The following is a 19,971-nucleotide window of genomic DNA, read 5'->3' on the forward strand; positions in this document are numbered from 1 at the left end:
CCTCTATTTTCAGCACCTTTTTTTTTTTTTTTTTTTTAAGCCTGGAAGTTCACATAGTTGTATAAGTGTCTACTCAGAAATGGCTATCCTCTACTAAGTGGAAGAGAAAGATGATACACTGGGCAAGTAATAGCTTCAACTCTGTAAGGAACCTGTCGATTGATGCAATAACATCATTTATGGTCCTGTCTGTACATGAGAACCAGAACTTGGCTGGTAGGAGCAGCTGGTTGCAGTCGCAGCGCTGAGGTAGTCAGCAGCATGCAAGCCCTAACAGCACGTGGGCTGTGAAAGTCAGTAAGATGGAGATGGTGGATAGAGAGGCAGAAATGCTGATACTATCAAAATTTTGGTCCACTCAGGAAGCCACTGTTGTAACAGCAGGATTGTGGTCTGAGAGGGTGCTGCTACGCAAAATCACAGAAAACATAGGCTGGAAGGTGCTTTTGGAGGCCATCCTGCTAAAAGCAAGGAAAAATTCAAAGGTATACCATGTTGCTCAAAACCTTTTCCAGTCAAATTCTCCACATCTCTTAGGTTAGAAGTTCCTCAATGACACCTACTACAGTGGATAACTTTTATTTTTTTTCTGTTATATGACTGGAAATACCCTTACTGCAATGTCAGCCAGCTACCTTTCATCTTGTTGCTGGGTTCTGCTGCCACTTGGCAAGTCTGGCTTTACACCAGTAGTTGAAGATAGTAAGAATACCATCCCATTAACTTTCTCTTCTTAAGACTGAACAAATCCAGTTCTCTCAGCCTCTCATAGTAACTCCTGCGCTCCACTTCCCCAGCCATCTTGGTGGACATCTTACAGTTTGTCAATATCTTGTTTTTACTGGGAGACCTGAAACTCAGCATGATAGTCCAGTTGAGGGCTTATGAATACTGAACAGAGGAAAACAATTCTGCTTCCTAGGCTTTGCCAATGCAGCCCAATGTGCAGTTTACCTTCATTACTTCAGGGACACGTTGCTGAGCTATATTGAACTTTTTGTACACTAGGACCCTCACAACTTTTTCTTCAAAGTCCCTTTCCAGCAGTCAGCCTGGAGTATTGAGTTCATCCATCCCATGGGCATGACTCCACATGTGTCTTTGTTGAATTTCATGAGATTCCTGTCTTCCCATTTCTTCAGGTTATTGAGGTCCATTTGACCTCAGTTGGTCCATTTGAGCAGCACTGCTCTCCAGCTTATCAACTGTTCCCCACAGCTTAGTCTCATTTAAGAACCTGCCAAGGAACTACACCCCATCATAGGAGTTGTTGAAGATATTAAACAGTATTGGCTTCAGGATTAGCCCCTGAGGAATGCCACTAGTAACTGGCCTTCCAACTGTTGGCACTATCCTTTGAGTGTGACAATCTAGCCAGTTTTTAATCCACCTAGTAGTCCATTCATCCAGTCTTTGTCTCTCCAGCTTGGCTATGAGTATGTTATGAGAGACCATACTGAAAGTCTGGCTAAGGTGAAGGTGAAAAATATCTGTTGTTCTCCCTTCATTGATGGAGTCAGCTAACCCTACAGACAGGGCAATCAGGTTGGTCAAGCACAGTCTGCCCTTCATAAATCCAGACTGGGTCTTTTGAGCCTTGTTCTTTTTGAATATGGACACTTTTTGGATAGAGAGTCTTTGCCTATATTTTTTGGGGGCATGCAGTGGAGCATACTGTTAAAATCCAGATACCCTGATGTTTCCTTCTAACATGCCAGCTAAGCTGTGTGCTTTGAGTAAGTCCCAATAGTTTGGTGCACCAAACAGCCAGGGAATATGGTGCTCTCAAAGGCATCTGCAGGACAGTGAAGTTTCACCCACTGGGCCAAGTAGGACCACATTGCTTAATACACCCATGTATGTATGACAAAGGAGTACTTGTTTCAATTTAGCTAGAAACACCACTCTTGCAAGTTACTTGGCTTGGCTTATGCAAACTGGATTTAGGCTATAAATGATGGAAGTAGTTTTTTGGGTTTTGAATTTAAAACATCTATTTTCAATGCTGTAAAGAACTATACGGTCTTGCTCTTCATTAATACATATCAAAAGTTATTCTGATATTTGTGTCTTGCACCATTCCAGTTGCCACAATGAAAGCATTATTTTTATTTGTCCATGTGGAAGTTTCATAAGGAGAGTGATCTCACATCCTGTAACTGTTACTTTTTTTACCTCCTGACTGTTGGGTGGTTTATTTTCAGCACAGAATTCAGATCAAGACACACTATGTAGATGAGAACAACATTTACAAAGCGTATAATCATTTTTAGACTTTCTTAAATTGCACTTGGAGCCTAGCCCAATGCCAGAAAATATAGAATTTTTTTTTTTTTTTCAAGATTAGATTCAATGCACAGCTTTGACTTTCTTTTTAAAGAATGCCGGTTATGGGTAAACCATATGGTCTGAGTGGGGTATGTTGCCCTAATGCTCTATAATTTCTAACCTGGACTATCACTGCCCTCAGTTTAATTACAAAATTGTTTTCATGGGTTGCTTTTGCCCAATTAGACTGTGCTGTTGGCATATACATTTCACATTTTGTTAGAATAATTGTGTTAAAATGTTTTGCAGGGTTAATGGCTCTCATTGTTAAACAGAGCACTACTTTCCCTATCTGCAATCTGTAACAGCTCACTAGAAAACCAGAAATTGAATTTCATCTAGCAGTGGATAACTCATCCATTAAAATAGTCTTCCTAGAGAAAAAAATTAGATGAATTGTGGGGTTTCTAGTTTGCAAGGGATTTATTTCAGTATTTTGCAATTTTGTTTGATCCAATTTGGCAGAAAATTCTCATTTTTTGTGTTTTATGGAATTCAGTCTGGGGAAATAGAAGAACAAAGCCAAGCCTTCCCTTCCCTTCCCTTCCCTTCACTGTCTCTCACAATCATCAGTTGACTGACCTTTACCGCCAGCATTGTTCTAACTCCAGCATTTCTAACAGATGAGCTCTTACCTAACAGAATTATTTGTTATTAGTCTCTAAGAACCGCACGTTGTGTAACTGAAGGCTAAAGCCTAAAACAGATGTATCCAAATCTCACGGTTTTAGACCAACAACAGAATGCGAAGGGAGACAGGATCTTTTTAGCTAATTCTATGATTTTACTCATGTACACATCTCAGTATTGACTGACTACATATGCTTAATATATGCATCAAATTTTAACTGTTCTTAAACTGCGTTTTGGAAATGATAGCCATCATAATATATTGACTCAAAAAAAACCCAACCAACCACCCAATTAAATTCTGGGACTCATGAAAATATATCCTCTACAGAATAGCTGAATCTAAGTATTTAGGCTTTGTGTTAAGGCCCCTATCAACAGCCGTGAGAATTAGATATCAGTGTTTATATTGACATAGTGCTGTTTACATTTTCCAACAAGATTTTTACTGGAGGCAAGAGTCCAGCAAGACAATACTGATTTTACAGAGACAGCAATATTAGGGGGAACGTAACAACTCAGTGAACAACATGATAAGCTTTGACATACGTGCCGTGCATTTCATAAATGGGACATCCAAACCAGTCAACTCTAAAGTAGGAACAGGCTAAAAAAGAGAAAGAAATGGGTGTAGCCAAATAAAACAATCTTCTGCCAAATTGCTACTGAAATCCTCTGACAACAAGCAAAGAAATATTATTTTTAAATATATCTTTTTTTTTCATGAGACTGCATAATAAAGTGCAGAGAGATATTTCCATTCCATGGGGGAAGCATTTAACATAAAGAAGTGTGAGAGAAGCACTGTAAATCTCCATTTAAGTAAACCAAAGAAATAATGAATAGGTGAATGTAAGATTGCAGGATATTGGAACGATACTATATGATAAGATACCATTTCTAAATAAATCTTCCCTTATTTTTCTAACTTTTGCAATTATTTGTTTTCATAGGAGACAAAAGTTTTCAGAAGGAAGAAAAAAGAAAAAAAAATTCAAGAGCACAGTATCAATTTCCACTGGATTTTGATCTGCCCCTTAAAATTAACAACTTATCTAGAAGAAGCAGGAGGAGGTCATAAGTTTATTGCTGTTAGTCTGGAGCTGCAGGGAAGAATCAGACAAGCTTATGATCATGCAAACCAAACAACCTGGGTTTGTGTCTGATGTCAGACTGAAGAAATATTTTGTGTGCCCAAAATCTTACAAGTTTTAAAACAATTCTGTCCCTCCAAAGGAAATAAAAGAGAGAACTTCTCAGGGCAAACCTTTCCATTCATTATCTTTAAGGAAACCTGTCTATTTAATACCTTTGCGGTATTAGATAATCTAATTTAAAATGTGAGCATCAATTTGTAGCTGAAGTGAACCCTGTTCCACACCAGGACATTTATGAAAAATATGAGACAAGAAGCAGAAAAAATATTCTGACCGTGTCATGGAAGTTACCTAGGTATTCTTACCCGGGTGTACTTAATGATCTCACATGAACTTAAGGCTTATGAACAGAAAGTTTGTGAACAGCAGAAAAAGACAGGACAATCACTTTGACACATGTCGTGTCATTAGACTTTCTCGATGTAGCATGGCCTCAGCTCCTGAGCACTTTCTTTTTTTAATATGACTGAGAACCTGCCCTGTTCTTTTCTGTCCATCATTGCTTATTCTGTCATGCTTTTCTGAAATGCCATGGAGAAATTCCTCCTGAGCAGGGAGCATAAAAGCTTTGTTCTGACAGCAGAGCTGCTGGGATAACCCTACAATGTGTCATTAGGAAGCCATCCACTTTAGACATCAAAAAAAAGCAAATAGCTCTAGCTAAGCTTGTGTCGTAACATAACATAAAGCTGCTTCACCATCTACAGAAAACATCACTACCCTGACCTGCAAATAAATGCCACTTTGTATGCTTGCTACACTGACTCTGTTAGGAACAATGAACATCTTGCTGCCATAAAAAGAAACAAGTCCTTAAAGTGATAAAAAAATGAATAAATTACTGAGGGGAACAATAAACATATGCTGATAACAATTATATTTAAACCAAGCAGAATCAAATACCCTACACTATTTTATCCCATGTGGAATTCATGCTTTATTCTTTGCATTCTTTATATGGTATTAAGGCTGTAAAACAGAGACCTTTTATGTAGTAGCTACTCTGCAAGGGAACAGAATTTCTACTGTTCTGCTTTACACTGGATGCAACGCTAAGGAATGACATTTTAAGCAGCCCAAGTGATGAAACAACCGCTATCTTTAACTTGAGTGGCTGGAAATCTTGCAACCATAGTGATACAAGATCACTAGCTAACAAACTATTTATCCTTCAATAAAAAACAAAAGACCATTTTTATTAATTCTTAGTCAGACTAAGAAATTGCCTGAAGTATCATTTTTGTTGTATTCTGTATATCTACCAACACCAGTGCCAGCTTGAGAAGATCGGTCCTGTTTTCACTGTTTCGCTTCATTATCAGTTCAGAATGAGGTTGCTGGTGTCTGTTTGCTAAAAGTGTCATCTAGATTTCAGAAGTTTTGTAAGGATACGTATTATTAAAAGGAACACTGGGCTCAATGTTTTAGCATAATTTTCCTTTGCAATATGACATCTTTTTCTGCTCCATTCAATTACATCAGGTGACTGTTTTGTGCAGCTTAGCAACTATTTTGTAAAAAATGCTTGTACTTAGTGAGCTTTTACAGAGAACCAAAGTAAGAAAACTCTGTAATTCTAAATTTAATGCATGCCATTGAAATTAAAGTTTTGTACAAAGCTCTTGCTCCTCAGGCTGAGGCAGTGCAGTGTCCTTTTTCAAGGAGAAACCTGCTCTTATTACAAGAGTCTCCCAGGTCTTGGGTCAATGTCCTTGCTGGTGACACCTGGAGCTTCCCGTGGCACTCGCAGGAAAATTGTGGGTGGGCTCTGCCACAAGATCTCCTCCTAAACCCAGCTATTGACCTCTTCTGCCTCTATTTTTTCCCCCTGTTTCTCTCATCTTTCCCTTCCCCTTTTGCAGAATAGCAGTTATAACTGCATGCCCCCTGATCTGTGGCTGCAAGTTTAAAAAAACATTCCTGTGCTTCCTTGCAGTACCTAAGGCCCAGGTGCTCTGTACTTCAGAAAACAAGGAAAGGGATCTTCTCAGAGTACTATTTATTAATTAAATTGGAAAAAAAGTATTCATATTCTTCCTCAGTTGCAAGAAAAAAGTTTTAAAAAAAAGGTAAAATGTGAAAAGAAGAAAGTGAAAGAGGAAATCTAGAAATATCAATAAATAGAAAGTATTTTTTGGAATTTTTTTGGATGGACATTCGCATAAAACCAATGAATATAAAACCAAAGAAAATTACCTAAAATAAAACAAAAAGTTAACACTTTCTCTCCTTATGCTTGCCCCTGCTCTCAAACTCTGCAGAACCTTGTTTCAATGTCAATCATTACAACTAATTGTCCTTTAAAAACATAAGTGAACTCAGAATATGTCGAAAATCTGGACACTGCTCTATGAAAGAACTATTAAAAATTGCAAGCTAGGAGATGCAGGCTAGGAGATACAAGCTTAGGAAAACTCATTAAAAATAAATAAAATATCTCCTGCTGAGCAGATGCAAAGCTTTAAGAGCAGAATTATGAAAAATAATCATCCAGTCTCATGAATTTCAGTATTTTTTATTTATTTATTTTTAAGGAGTTTCACAAGCTAATAGATCATTCTATTGAATGAAGCCTTCTAGCTATTTTTCTTCTTTATACTGCAAGATTAAAATACTATATGAATCTTAATGATTATTTTTTTGCTCTAGAAAGCATAGAGAGTGTAGACATATGGCATCCTCATAGAAATGCTAGCTTTGAGGTAAAGTGTTTGTGGTTCTTTCATGTAATTTTTCATTTTAATTTGAGTAGCACTGATGCTTTATGACTATAAGAAAAATACTCTAGGTGTGATGGTTATAGCAGGAGTCAATGCATACTGTTGACAATTTTGTCTAGTTTAAAGATAATGAGAACAAGTATCATTTTCCCCGAAACAGAATTTCTGGTGCCATGCTTTTGAGACAGATGTGTTTGCAATCTACTGGTAACAATTTATATAGGTACAAAACTACCTTATTAAAGTAAAGGAATACCATGATTAAAGCAATATTTACTTATGAGCTACCAGATACAATTGATTCATAGCTGAATACAGTTTAATTATACAACATAGTAGTATAGCATTATAGTAATGAAATGTAAATTTTATTTCAATTTCTTTATGTCTTTAATAGAATGAAATTAAAACTATTACCACCAGTCCTAGAATATTTATTCTATTTGTGTTTGGAGTTGGGCTAAGTTACAACTGTTTTGCATCTAAGAGGAAAAAGGAATAGAAAAAAATATTCTCTTGTAGCATATTTTCATTTCAAGAGTGAATCGAGTTGTTCTGAGACAATTAGTTTTGAATCACCACCCACTAGTACACTTCAGCATACTCCCTTCAACTCTATGTCCATTTGTCATTGTAGAGTAAGCTCAGAAATGGCATCTGCATTTATCAGAAGATTTTTATTTGTGGTTATTAAATTGCATTTCTTAATTAAAGTGGTCTGAATTGGAAACCTGTTAAAAGTTGAGCTTCCCATCAACTCTGAGTATTCCCTGAAATATCTTGTTTATAAGTAACTACAACACTGAGCACTTCAGAGGAATTTATGGGGATATTTTTTTACCTTCCTAATTAAAGGCCTCTGTCTGAGATGGGTGAACCTTGGGGAAATACAAGCATTTCCATGAAATACAAACTGCAGTTTTATTTGCAAATTCCATGCCCCTCACTTTCTAGACATCTCCCTTCTGTCAAAGGAGTCTGTTTATGTCTGTCTGTTTAGGAAAGCAATTTTTCCATATAAGTGGGACTCCTGGCATAAAAAAGCATCTGCGTCTGTTCAGGGCAGTATGACATTCTGCAAAAAGCTGACATGCCCAGCGCCAAGGAGGCAGAGGGGCTGGATCAGGGCTGAACCCCTCAGAGCATGTGGCAAGGCATCCCGAATAGGGGAAGAGGGTAAAAGTGCCTCCGTCACACAAAACACCTCTGTCAGGCCATTCCAACAACTCTGAAGGGTCACGAGCAGAGGGACCATTATCCAAACACTGGGCTGTCACTGATTGTTTGGACTCATAGCCCAAAACCACACATTGTATTGAGTTTGATTGCAACCTAAACATTATCTTCAGTTTGGCTTTCTGTTTTTTAGTGTGGTGTTTTGGGGGTTTTGTTTTGTTTTGTTTTGTTTTTCCCTATGGTTTCTGTATTTCACTTGTAGGGTAATCTCAGAACTGCTGAGACTCTAGATTCCTCCCAGAATTTACAATTGCATAATTCACGCTTGCCAGTCTGGGAACCACTTTATATGAAGCTCCCATATCTCAGCCTTTGCCTCAGTTCCTTCATCAAAGAACTCTTAAATTTGGTTATATTGGGTCCTCCAGAGATGTCATAGCCCCTCCTTTCTCCAAAACCTGATGTCCTTCCAACAACTGTCTCTTAGAGACTCCAAGTCACCAAAATACCTTGCCAGGTAAACTGCCACCAGGACTTCTGGCAGAATCATCCTTCTCAGTTTGGTGACTGCCTTTAAACATGCTCAGAGTCCCTTTTGGAGAACACTCTCTGAGAGTGGACATGAACACAAGCACGGCATCCATGCTGTATGCTTGCCTGCTGGACACAGTGTTCACTTTCCTAATGTGTACTGGAATTGACTGCAAAAGCTGAAAGCTAATTAAAATTTCTAAGTTGCAACATTATTCAGAAAGAGAGAGAAAAGAAAACATTGGCTCATTAAGAGTGTTCCCGTCAACAGTCAAGTAAGCCTTTTTGCATATAGGCAATGCCAATTTAAATCATTGCTTATTGGCCTAATTTCATAAAGGTATTTTCAAATCATGAATGGTTTGAGGGTAGGCATGAAAATGCCAGGCATCTTGAAGGTAAATCCTCTACCTGTGAATAAATGAGCTTTTTGTCCAATGCACTAAATAAATCAGTTTGAAGATGCCACAAGGTATTATAACATTTTCTAGTTGTGCTTTGTTTTTTGTATTTGGGTTGGTGGGATCAAAGAAATATTTCCTTAGTTCTGCTTCAAAGAAACACTGTAAAATGTAAAACATGAAATACGAATAGGTTTTTTTTGTCTCTTCTTCCCCTGCAGATCTTTCTTCCCTGTTTGCATGGGAAGCAGTGCTCTGAAAGGAGACTGTTCCTCAAGCTTTTATATTTAGTGATAGTGTGTGTACCCTTGTCATCTAACACTTCTAACAAGTCATAAACACTGCCTTTGTGTTGACACAGTTAATTAGGCTTTCTGAGTTAAGCTATTCTAGTCTGCCCCCCTGAAGAGTTAACACTCAAAAATGTGATAAGGGATAAACCAGAGCAAAAAATCTCAAAAGGCCATGTCAGAGAATACTGTCACATGAAGTCATATCACAGCTACAAATACAAGCAGGATTAATTTATTGAAATCACAGCAGCTGTACAGCAAAGTCATTATTGCAAGACTAGTTCTACTCCACTTTATTTATGAAATTTATGATTTTTTTTTCTAAGTAAGTGCAACACAGCTCTGGTTAAAAAAAAATCTTATAAAAATCTGGTCATGCAGAGGGCTTTGGGAATACAAAAGAGGCAGTATGAGCTTTCTGCTGTGTGAGAGATAGTGGAGATTTCTCTTCAGCACAAGAAAGGGATCTAACTGTTCTTTCTTACACAAGTTTTATTTTGAAATAATATGACTGAAGTCAGCTAGAGTCGCATCTATGTAGTCATAATTATATAATGGAGTGAAATCTCTGGACACAGTTTTTAAAATGCAGAAAAGACCTACAGATTGGGTGCTAGTATTCTGTTAGAGAAGAAGAGAAAGGAAAGCAAAGAAGAGGAAAGAAATGTTGAAAGATTGTCACACTGTTACAAAGTAGAGCTCTATAATGTAGGTACAGATGTGTTAAAGAATAGGTAATCTTGGGTAGAATAACTCCCCGACCCTATGACTCAGATTCAGAACTAATCATATATGAGACCTGAAAAAGTGTGATTAACTTTTATTCCCTATCAATTTTCATTTTTTAAGCATCCCCAATTCTGGAATTTGGCCAGGCCCAGTAAGGAAATGCCAAAGTATCTCAATACACTCATCTCAAAACATCTCCAGAGTAAATGACTGGACAAATAAAACCAACAAAAACAGCCTTTGTTTTCATCTTACATGATACCCAGCTTTTGTGGGTCTGTGTGGCACTGCTGATCCATGAGTTCTTCAGAAGATGGGAGATGTGCCCCACCCCAGATCTGACTGCTGCTGCTTTACAACCAACTTAGGTAAAAATCAGCACAGACATCCTTGCTTCTTCCTTTGAAACTCATGACCTGAGGTCAGCTTTGCAGCTTGTGGCCAAAACTACTCATAAATGAATGACTGAATCTTCTCCTCTGCCCATTGTTTGAAACACGGATCACATGTACAAGCAGTGCTTTCAAGCACTGCGGAGTGTCTTCGTAAAAAGTAACAAGGAGTCCTGAAATCATAGCAAGATAGAGGGTCTTCACCACTAGCTTTATTTCAATAAAAGCATCTAGGGAACTCAGAATTCCTAGCTGCCTGGACACCCCTATATAAGTTTACAAGTGGTTACACAGATTTTGTCAGTCGTGTAAGATTTTGGCATATCTTGAAAGTACAGCCAGGAACACCTTGAACACAGGGCTTGCACTCAGTGGGAGTCTTTCCAAAGTCAATGAACCTAAATCTGGTCCCATTGCAAAGAACAGATCTGTAGCACTCATTAGGTTGTGGCGTTAGTATCTGCTAGGAGGAATACAAAATTAATGCATGCACAACGTGCTCCTGCTGCATGAAAACTCTGAAATTGGAGACTTGACAAATTTCAACTTCTACTACACATGAACATGAAAGGAAAAAGAGAAAGCTTCGCAAGGTGCCATAAAACAACATAAGTAGCAGTAAGTGGTTTTTAAAGAGTCTCTCTGAAAAAGAGGAAGTCTAGAAAGGAGATGATTAGAAGTATGTTCCTTCTGTAATGAACTACAATACAGGATCAGTTAATGTTTCACTGAAGGGGATTGAGTGAATGAAGTTCGATTTATGGTTATACTCACACATACACAGAAACCAGTGTTTTCCCCAATATTCACAAAAGGTTTAAGAAGTCCAATCCTTTCTTCCAGGTATGTTTATTTTACCAATAGAATAATCAATATTTTTAATGCCAGCAAAAACACTGCTAAATTATCATAACTTAGACTGAATTGACAAGACTGTATCACTGTCACTATTGTACCATCATTGTATTGTGCTGTTACGTCAAATTTAGTGTTTAACACATTTTGTGAGCAATGGTTAAATGCATATAGATATTAATTCTTGCAAAAATACAGATATTATTTTCAGATAATAGGAAATGTCAAAATCTCTTTGGGAGAAGATGATCTGACTCTTAGGAAAACTATTTTCCAAAGATCTTCCTCCCTCCTAAAAGACTATCCCCACAACTTTATAGATGTACCATTTTTGCATGAGTTAGGGAAGAAGAATAAAATGGTCAGACTGACTACACAGTATGCAGATTGTTCATTTCCAAATGTAAGGCTGGTTTTGTTTTTCAAAAGTGTAATGTGTTGTCCTTTAAAATATATTGATGTGCGCAGAATTAAAAATGCTTCTAAAAGTTCATGTGCTCTGCTGGGGTTTGTGATCACACAAACCTTTCCTGTATTTTCACTATGAAGAATGTCATATTTCTGTAATGCCCAGTAGGCTTTTCTTTCCTCATCTTTCACAAAATCATGGTCCTTAAAAATGAAAGCCAGTTTTGCCATCGACTCTGATCTACTTGAGATCCAATCTTGTAGAAAGCTTCAACCATACATTAATTTGTTCATTCTTATCTCCTAAATTACAGGAATCTTTTTTATGTTCTGTTTATCCTACATTATATTGATGGTTATAATCAGACAATCACAGAATGTAAATCAAGATCTCTCTTTTGCTAAGATTGTTTGCTGACTTATTAAGAAGTCACTAAAAGGATCAAACAATAACAAATATCATAAGACAAACTACATAACATGACAACAAAAGTTTCTAATAGATGGTGTACCTCACCACTTCTATTTGTGATACAATCATTATATAGTCTCAGAAACAAGATCAGTCAGACCAACTGAACCAAAGCTCTTGCTAAATCCTCCCCAAGAACAGTCGTCTTCCTCTGACCATGCCTCAGATTTCACACTGGGAACAGAATGAAATGTCAACGGATAATGGGGGGGAGGGGTGCTCAGAAGATCACCTCTGATCTTGCTGACTGTTCTCATGTATCCATTGTTTCACTTTCCACAGGTCTGTCACATCTGGTATGACCTTAATTCTGCTACAGTCAGCTTAGGACACCAGCAACTCTGCAACTTGAGGACCACTATTTCCAGACAAAATAAGAAAGTGACCTTAAACCGGATGTTTTACTGAAAGCTTCTGTTTCATCGTTCCTGTTTGATTTCCCACCATCTCTGATTAAGCCTCCAGTGCCTCAGGATTAACTGATTAGTGAAAATCCATGCATGAAGGCATATCTGTGGCTCTGACCTTTGCTTAAATTTTGCATCGTATGTAAGAAAAAACCAACACAGATAAAAATCACTCAAACTTTAAACACACTGGCATGACAGAACACTTTCCAATGCTCTTTTCCATGTAAAAGATCATTATAAAGATTTCAATTTTCCTAAAAGAAATAAAAGAAAGGTCCAGAAAGCTTAGGGTAGATAGACAAAGACATGTATCTCTTTAAAGGGAACATACGGAAAACAATCTTTTTCTTTTCCATAGAAATCTGTTTAATTTAGCCTGTGGTAAAACCAGTAAATAATTTAATTCTGAATATGTTATTTTTCAATGACATTTGAATGCAGTCATATGCTTGATTGCCTGCTTTAGGAGTAAAGCTTCGGTCTAACTTGCAGAACCGTGTCACAGTAGGTGTGACCTACAGCAGTACACCACCACTTCTACACATCATCGGCTTCTGTTATACTATATAACCACTGTATTCTTATCTGAGCCCAACATCTGACAGCATTCACTAAGCTCATTTGTGCTAATCTTTCTATGCTCCTATCTGAAACACCAAAGCTATCTTTACTAAAAGTTACAGTGAGATTAGTAAATGAAATAATTTCCATTGAGGGATTTTGTGTTGTTCATGTATGACTAATCATATACAAAAGTTATTTGGAAATACAGGAGTTTCCACTTTTCATTTGGAAATGGAATGCACACACTTCTCTTTGCTGCATACTTTGTGTATTACACATTACCAGGACAGGAATATTTAATTAAAATATGCACAGTACAGAGAAATCCTATTCTCGGGGACATAAGTTCTGCCCATATTTTTAAGGATGTACAGACAAAAGTGCTTGCATAAAATTGAGGTAGCATATTAATTTCATTTGCACTCAGGCTAATTGCAGCTGTATATTCACAAATATCACATTTAAACCTCTGATAAACATTACACTAAATGTGTCAACTTCTATGACAGATAAATTAAGTAAAGCTATGTAATACATAAATAAATAATCCAACATGAAATGCTAGACAGTCTTTGAGTTTAATGAAAATAATCTGAAAGAAGGATGTAAAATGACAACATAAAGAGCATTTTAAATTGCGTCTTTATTCCAAAATGCCCTTCAGAATAGTATTTACTGAAACATGGCTGTTAAGGCATACAGAACTGAAGGGAAATGAATAAACAACGTGTGCATTTCACATGTTTCTAAGCAGCTGTCTGGGCCACTTTCTTCCACTTAATCTTTGCCTCTTTGCTGCTAGATAGTGTTCAGACCCTCTTATAGGAAAATGAAAGAAAGGAAAAATGAAAGTGAAAAGATGTAGTATGTGGCATAGAAAATGAAGTAAGTGGAGACTGAAATAGTAATATATGTAACCAGTAGGGAAGAGCTCATCCAGTCACTGAGAGAAGTCTGTCACACCATCAATAAGTAGAAGTGGTGCAATAAGGAATAGCTCAAGCCGAACACCTTTGATGTTCCTGCTTTCATGTAACTGCTCAGCCTGCACACCTCAGGGTTGAGAGCAGGCAGAGTTTTAAGGAAAGCACTGGGGACTTCTGTCAGATCATGGTCAGTGTTCTTCTGGTCCCTCTCTGAAGCAAAACTATGGCTGAAAGAATGGGCAGCCATGCCTGTGCTATCCTCATGTATTAAGGATACAACACAAAAAGGAAGGAAGGGGTGCATCACACGCTGCTAATGACTGTGGTAGCTGCAACTGAATGAGCTTTCCAGTAGGATGAAAGTTGAAGCAAACAGAGATAGCCCATATATGTATTCTACAAATAACTGATGACTGATGAAGTGATTTGCACTGACTGGCTCACTTGACAACAGAAGAATTCAGCAGAATTTGGTTGAAGAATAAATCCACTGAAGCTTCAGCGACTGAAGCTCAGGTTGAGCTCCAGTATTCTTCAGTCTACAGACCTAGCTTTTCTGTCCCCCTTTGGAATCAATTTCCTTTCACAGGGGATAAGATTCTCCAAATAAACATGCCCGCATTTTTTTTTCATACTTGGAAGGACTTTTCAAACACAAGCTTAGGTTATATCAAAACTCTGAAACTGAAAATATAATGAGAATACCCTTGTTTTTTCCCATGGTTATTTAACATAGATGCTTTGGGCAAACAGTAGCAGCAATGACATGACACATGGGACTCAGCATAAGCTAGCTAACCATACACATATCCAAGATCCGTTTCAGAGTTCTTAGCCATGGTGAAATCAAAGCTGTAAAGCCTTTCACTTCTATACTGCCCAACTTAGTTAAATTAAATCTAACATGTACACTTAGTCTGTTACAGGCATAAATTCAGTAGCAGCATAGACATGCCTTTAATTATCAAATATGCCCCCCCCCTTTTTTTTTACTAACCAGGTAATGAAATACAATTATTTACTTTGAAATTATTTTTTATCAGGTGTATCTGTATGCAGTTCACCAATCATTTAGGCATCCATGGGATGCAGAAGTTTGCATCCAGTCACTTATTAGCACATAGCAAGGAAGAAGCTGGATCTTTCTGTTGAAGGAGCCCTAAACATCTCTGTCAACAACGAAATCATTAAAGGTGCTATAAGTGTTCTGTATTTTAAGAAAGAAATTTTAATTAAATTCTAATATAATCAAAATAATAAAATTTAATCAAAATTTAGAAACACTTCAAATTTAAGTGTAAAAATTGCTTTAGATCTTGAAGATACTGAATGCTGTATTTGCACTTTTTTTTTAAAGTTAGTAACTTTTATAGAGGTGGTGTAAAGATCATGTTAAATTTAGTGAAAATATATTGTAAATATGTGTTAATTAACAAGCATTTAATAAAAACTAATTAGCATAGGTAAAACATCTACTAGTATTAAAGAGAAATTTTGATTCGAGTGGTTACAAGTTCACTATGTATCCACGTACAACCTATTTAAACAGGGTAGGTCCCTCAGAAATAGTTTGATGCTTCTCATATTCAGAACATATGCATATAAAAAAGAGAAAGGAGTAATTCTTATATGGAATTTCTAATTTCCACCATTACACTGAAAATAATATTTGAAAGTCAGATCTGGTCTGACATAGGGCTATAGACCATAGCAACTTTATTTTTTGCATTTCAGCCACATCTCTGAATCTGTGTGGCGTGCTGGTCCGTACTATGCAGGCTCAGCATCTTCCTTTGTAGTCCTATTTTGGTTGCTGCCTGTGATGAGATTTGGCTGGAAACTTACTGGTTTCTCACAGGTGAAAGTCAGATATTGTGTGTCTGTAATTGATTTCAATTAGTTCATGTTTGAAAGAGGTGGAAGGAAGAAAAGTATTCTTTACCGAACACAGACGAGGCAGAACATCTTAGAGACTACCAGGATGTCTCTGAAAAAGGAAGATGAAAATGGCATTTAGCAAAGGGTAGTGAATAAAGCAGGTGGCAGCTTCCATGTGAGAGGCTGGACAGATGTCACTGAATTTTTATACTCACATTTATTTATACAGAAGAAGTAATGCCTCCCTGAGAGTTCATAGGACTGAATGGTTAAGTTATAGGATTAGGCTGTTGTCCCAGGAGCTGTTATTTGGGGTGGACTATACAGCAACATCCCCAGAACCAACTTTTGAGCAATGTTATTTTCTTTTGCTAGCATAAGCTGAAGTGCAGGCTTTCTAACCTGATCCCTTGGAAACACATATAAACAGATTCAGCTAATAAACAAAGAGGAAACTCTTCATGGTGCTAAGTTTCTAACACAGAAGCTGAACCAATTAGCTGAATACAGCCACTAAGCTGAACATAGCCATTCAGAAGCACCTTCATTTTCTTCCAGTTGTGCCTGTTCCTGAGGACATCACTAAAATCTTGTACACTGTCCCACTGTAGGAAGAAAAGTAAGCTTTTCTTTGTAATACATAGCCACTACCTTCTGAAAGGTACATTCCCTCATTTGAAAGAGAAAGGCCTTTTTGACACCACTTGCTATATCTAATAGCCACATATTTTTACAGACCACCAACATCAGATTCATATTCAAAACAGCCCTTTCCAGTTTAAGCTCCTTCCATTGGCCAAATTCCCCTGAATAAGCCTTAAACAATTGCATCCTGCAGGGATTATGCATTCTATTTGTCATTAAATTAGAAAGAGGAAGTAGAGATATATTTGTTGTGCTCCTTAGAAACATAGGTAAGGGTATTATCTGTTGTGGAAAATAATGTCAAGCAAAATGTAAAGAAGCCATTAACAGAACAAGTTACAATGTTAACCCAAGTGCAATCCAAAAGCAGCATCAGTTCAATTTTATGAAATTTTCAAGTCTGAGAACTCACATTTTTCATACAGTGCTCAGTAAAATGACTCTTGACACTGCATCAATCTCTACAGTTCTTGCAATCTCTAAAGCCCTTGCCTTAATAAATGACTAAATAAGGAGTATATTCCTTATTTCCTGCATATTCCATACTCCTGTAGCTGAGACATTAGTAAGCAAGCAATGTGGTAACTGAGATAGAGGCTAGTGATTTGGCCAGAATCAGTCAGAAACTCAGAGCTCTTTAGCCTCAGCCTAACTTTTAGGCCACAAAATCATCCCACCTCTAAAAACATTCAATACGCTGAAGGGTATTACTTAGGTAACAGAAACCAGAGTGAAAGGCATGAATTTCGCTGGAAAAAAAATCCTGAACAAACAGTTGTGTGACTTTGTTCTCAGCATGACAATTCGGCACAATCAGCATGCCTTCACCTGGCGATATGCTGGTCTGTCAAAGTTTTTTCTTTTTTCTTTTTGCCTCTTCCTTTTAAAGATATGAGGTTGCATTACTAGAAAATATGATTATGATTTTAAATTGATAAATTCTAAAATTCATACTCAGGAAGAAAATAAGAAAGGATGTGTTTATGTTTATTGTGTTTACGTACTATAAATAAAAACATTTTTCTTTAAATATATAGTATTTTGAAACCAAATCTGTTAACATCCACTCTTATACATTGAATTTTTTGAAAGTAAGCGCAAGAAGAGCTTCACTAAAAAATAAACAAAACAAACTGCTATACAATGTTATTTTACAAATAGTACACTTAAAGAAATATCACTTTGTAGGAACATGGCACTGACACAGTTTTGCTTGCAGAAGCACTAAATGGCATGTGCGATCTGCTCATATCCACGTATTCTGTATATTTTCTGCTGCTCTCAAACACAACATACTTCTCATGCTTGGAAATCTCATGGGTCTTGCTGTTCAGAATTTAACAAAAGCTATTCTCTTGCTTGAATACAAATGAAAGAAACATTAGATATGATGCTTAAATAACAACTGGAGCATAGGCTGGAAATTAGGTCTCCTCTCTTCCAAGTCAGTTTTTCATCACTAGGCAAGATAATTATGTTCACTCCTATTTTTGTTCTCTGACTACAGGCTATTTAGCAATTACATGCAACACAGAAGGGGTACCAGCACAACAACCTCTAACTTGTTGATACAGATGCACGCCCCTGGAGAGCAAGACAATGCTCAGGTCTCCTCAGGCTGAAGGGTGAGCTGGCAATAGGAATCCCTCCCCTGGGTAAACCTTCTTGTTACTGAATTTTTGAAGAAAAGAGGAAACGTGCATTGAAATTATGTGGGAGGAATAAGTATTGTCACCTTGTCCTGTCATGTTCAATGCAGTGCTTGGTTTACATCTGGTCCTGTTGCCACAGACAATTACCTTTGGTTTTGATAAGGTTAAAAAGCGAGGCAGATACTTAGACATTCAGAATTATCGAGATTCTCTGGGCTGTCTTAGAAACACAACTTCACTGTAAATAACAGAGAGATGTGTTTTAATTCCTTGGGGGCTGAAGTCCTGTTTCTGACCATGCCCAGAATGGAATCACAAGGGTTTCCACATTCCTTATTCTAGAGTGACTTTAGTGCTAGGAAGAATAGAGCAGTCATGGGAGAGACACCTAGGAAAGAGTACAGTGACACTACTTGGGTTTAAGGCCTCCAGCTCTTATGGTCTTAATTCAAGCTCCTTGTATAATAAATGAATTCTCAAGAGTGATTCAGGTTATCCAAACAGCAAGACATTGTGAACATCCACAGTAAAGTGAGTAGTAGGCGGGAATTAGGTGTCTAATTATTTACAAATTTGTAATCTTCAGCTGCTATTGAAATAAAACAAGGTGTACTCCTTACCTAGACCTTTTCAAGAAGACCCCCAGTAATGAGGAGGGAGAAAGGAGGAATAACTGCACTTCACTTCTGTTTAAAACTTTACTATCAAGTTGATGCTACAGGACGTAGAAAATTGAATTCTTGCTAAAACTGCTTCTCCTCAGTTGTTGTTACTAGTATAGAGTTATTTCTCACTCAGCCTTTCCTAGGGTAGCTCATGGCTGAAATACAGAATAGATCTCTGTAGAAAATTGCAAGACTGTTTTCATGGTATTTGAAGAAAAGATGAAGCAGTTTGAACTCCAAAAGATAACTGAAGAACTTACTATTATGAGCAATGTACAGTGCTGTACAGTGAAAACTGTACAGTGAAAATCATGCATCAATACCAGCAATTTTTATGTCACAGGAAGCTAGTATCATTTCTTCACAAAACATGGAAGCGACTATCATTTCTTCAGAAAACATTCCATTTACAGTGGAATAGTGTATTCGATAATTTTTATGATCTTTACTAAAGGAAAATAAATTTTTTAAATGCTGGTAGGAAAAAAAAACCCAGCCCCCAAAACTGTCTTTTCATTTGTGACCGAGGCAGAGTGGAAGTTTGTACAATAAGGAAAATATATCCAAATCATGGCTACATTGACCTCTCTAGATATCTTGCTCAGTTCTAATTTAAAAAGGCAGATTGAAAGTTTCTATATAAATTATAATGATAATTTCCTGGTAAAGCCCATGCACAAGCTCAGTACACGTAGAAAGCTATTATGGATATCTAGCAATTTAAGCCAAATTTTAAGACTCAGTCAAATATGATGCAGTTTGGCATTTAAATAACTGACCTAATTTTGAAATGAGCAGTATGCATGCAATATCCATAATGTTTAATGTTTTTATAAATAAGCTTTCTGTAAAGAATATTTACTGTTATTAAGCATGCTTAAATTCTTTCTCAAATGTATCCAGTACACTAGAGTAAGCATAAAAATATTACAGACAGGCAAAAATCGCCATTTCAGAAAAATGACCAGCTCTGGAAAGTGGCATCAGGCCAACACGGGGAGACCACCTGAGCCACCGAGGAGAAAAACTGGTGTCTATGTCCCCTCTGTTGTCAGCAGTTGCATGAAAGGCTGAAATCCAGCTGCCCCCTGCATCTTTTCTGATCCATCGTGCATCATCCAGGCTGGTTTCAGCCTTCT

The sequence above is a fragment of the Charadrius vociferus genome, unplaced genomic scaffold (genome assembly GCF_000708025.1).
Source record: "Charadrius vociferus isolate BGI_N301 unplaced genomic scaffold, ASM70802v2 scaffold649, whole genome shotgun sequence".
NCBI lineage: Eukaryota > Metazoa > Chordata > Aves > Charadriiformes > Charadriidae > Charadrius > Charadrius vociferus.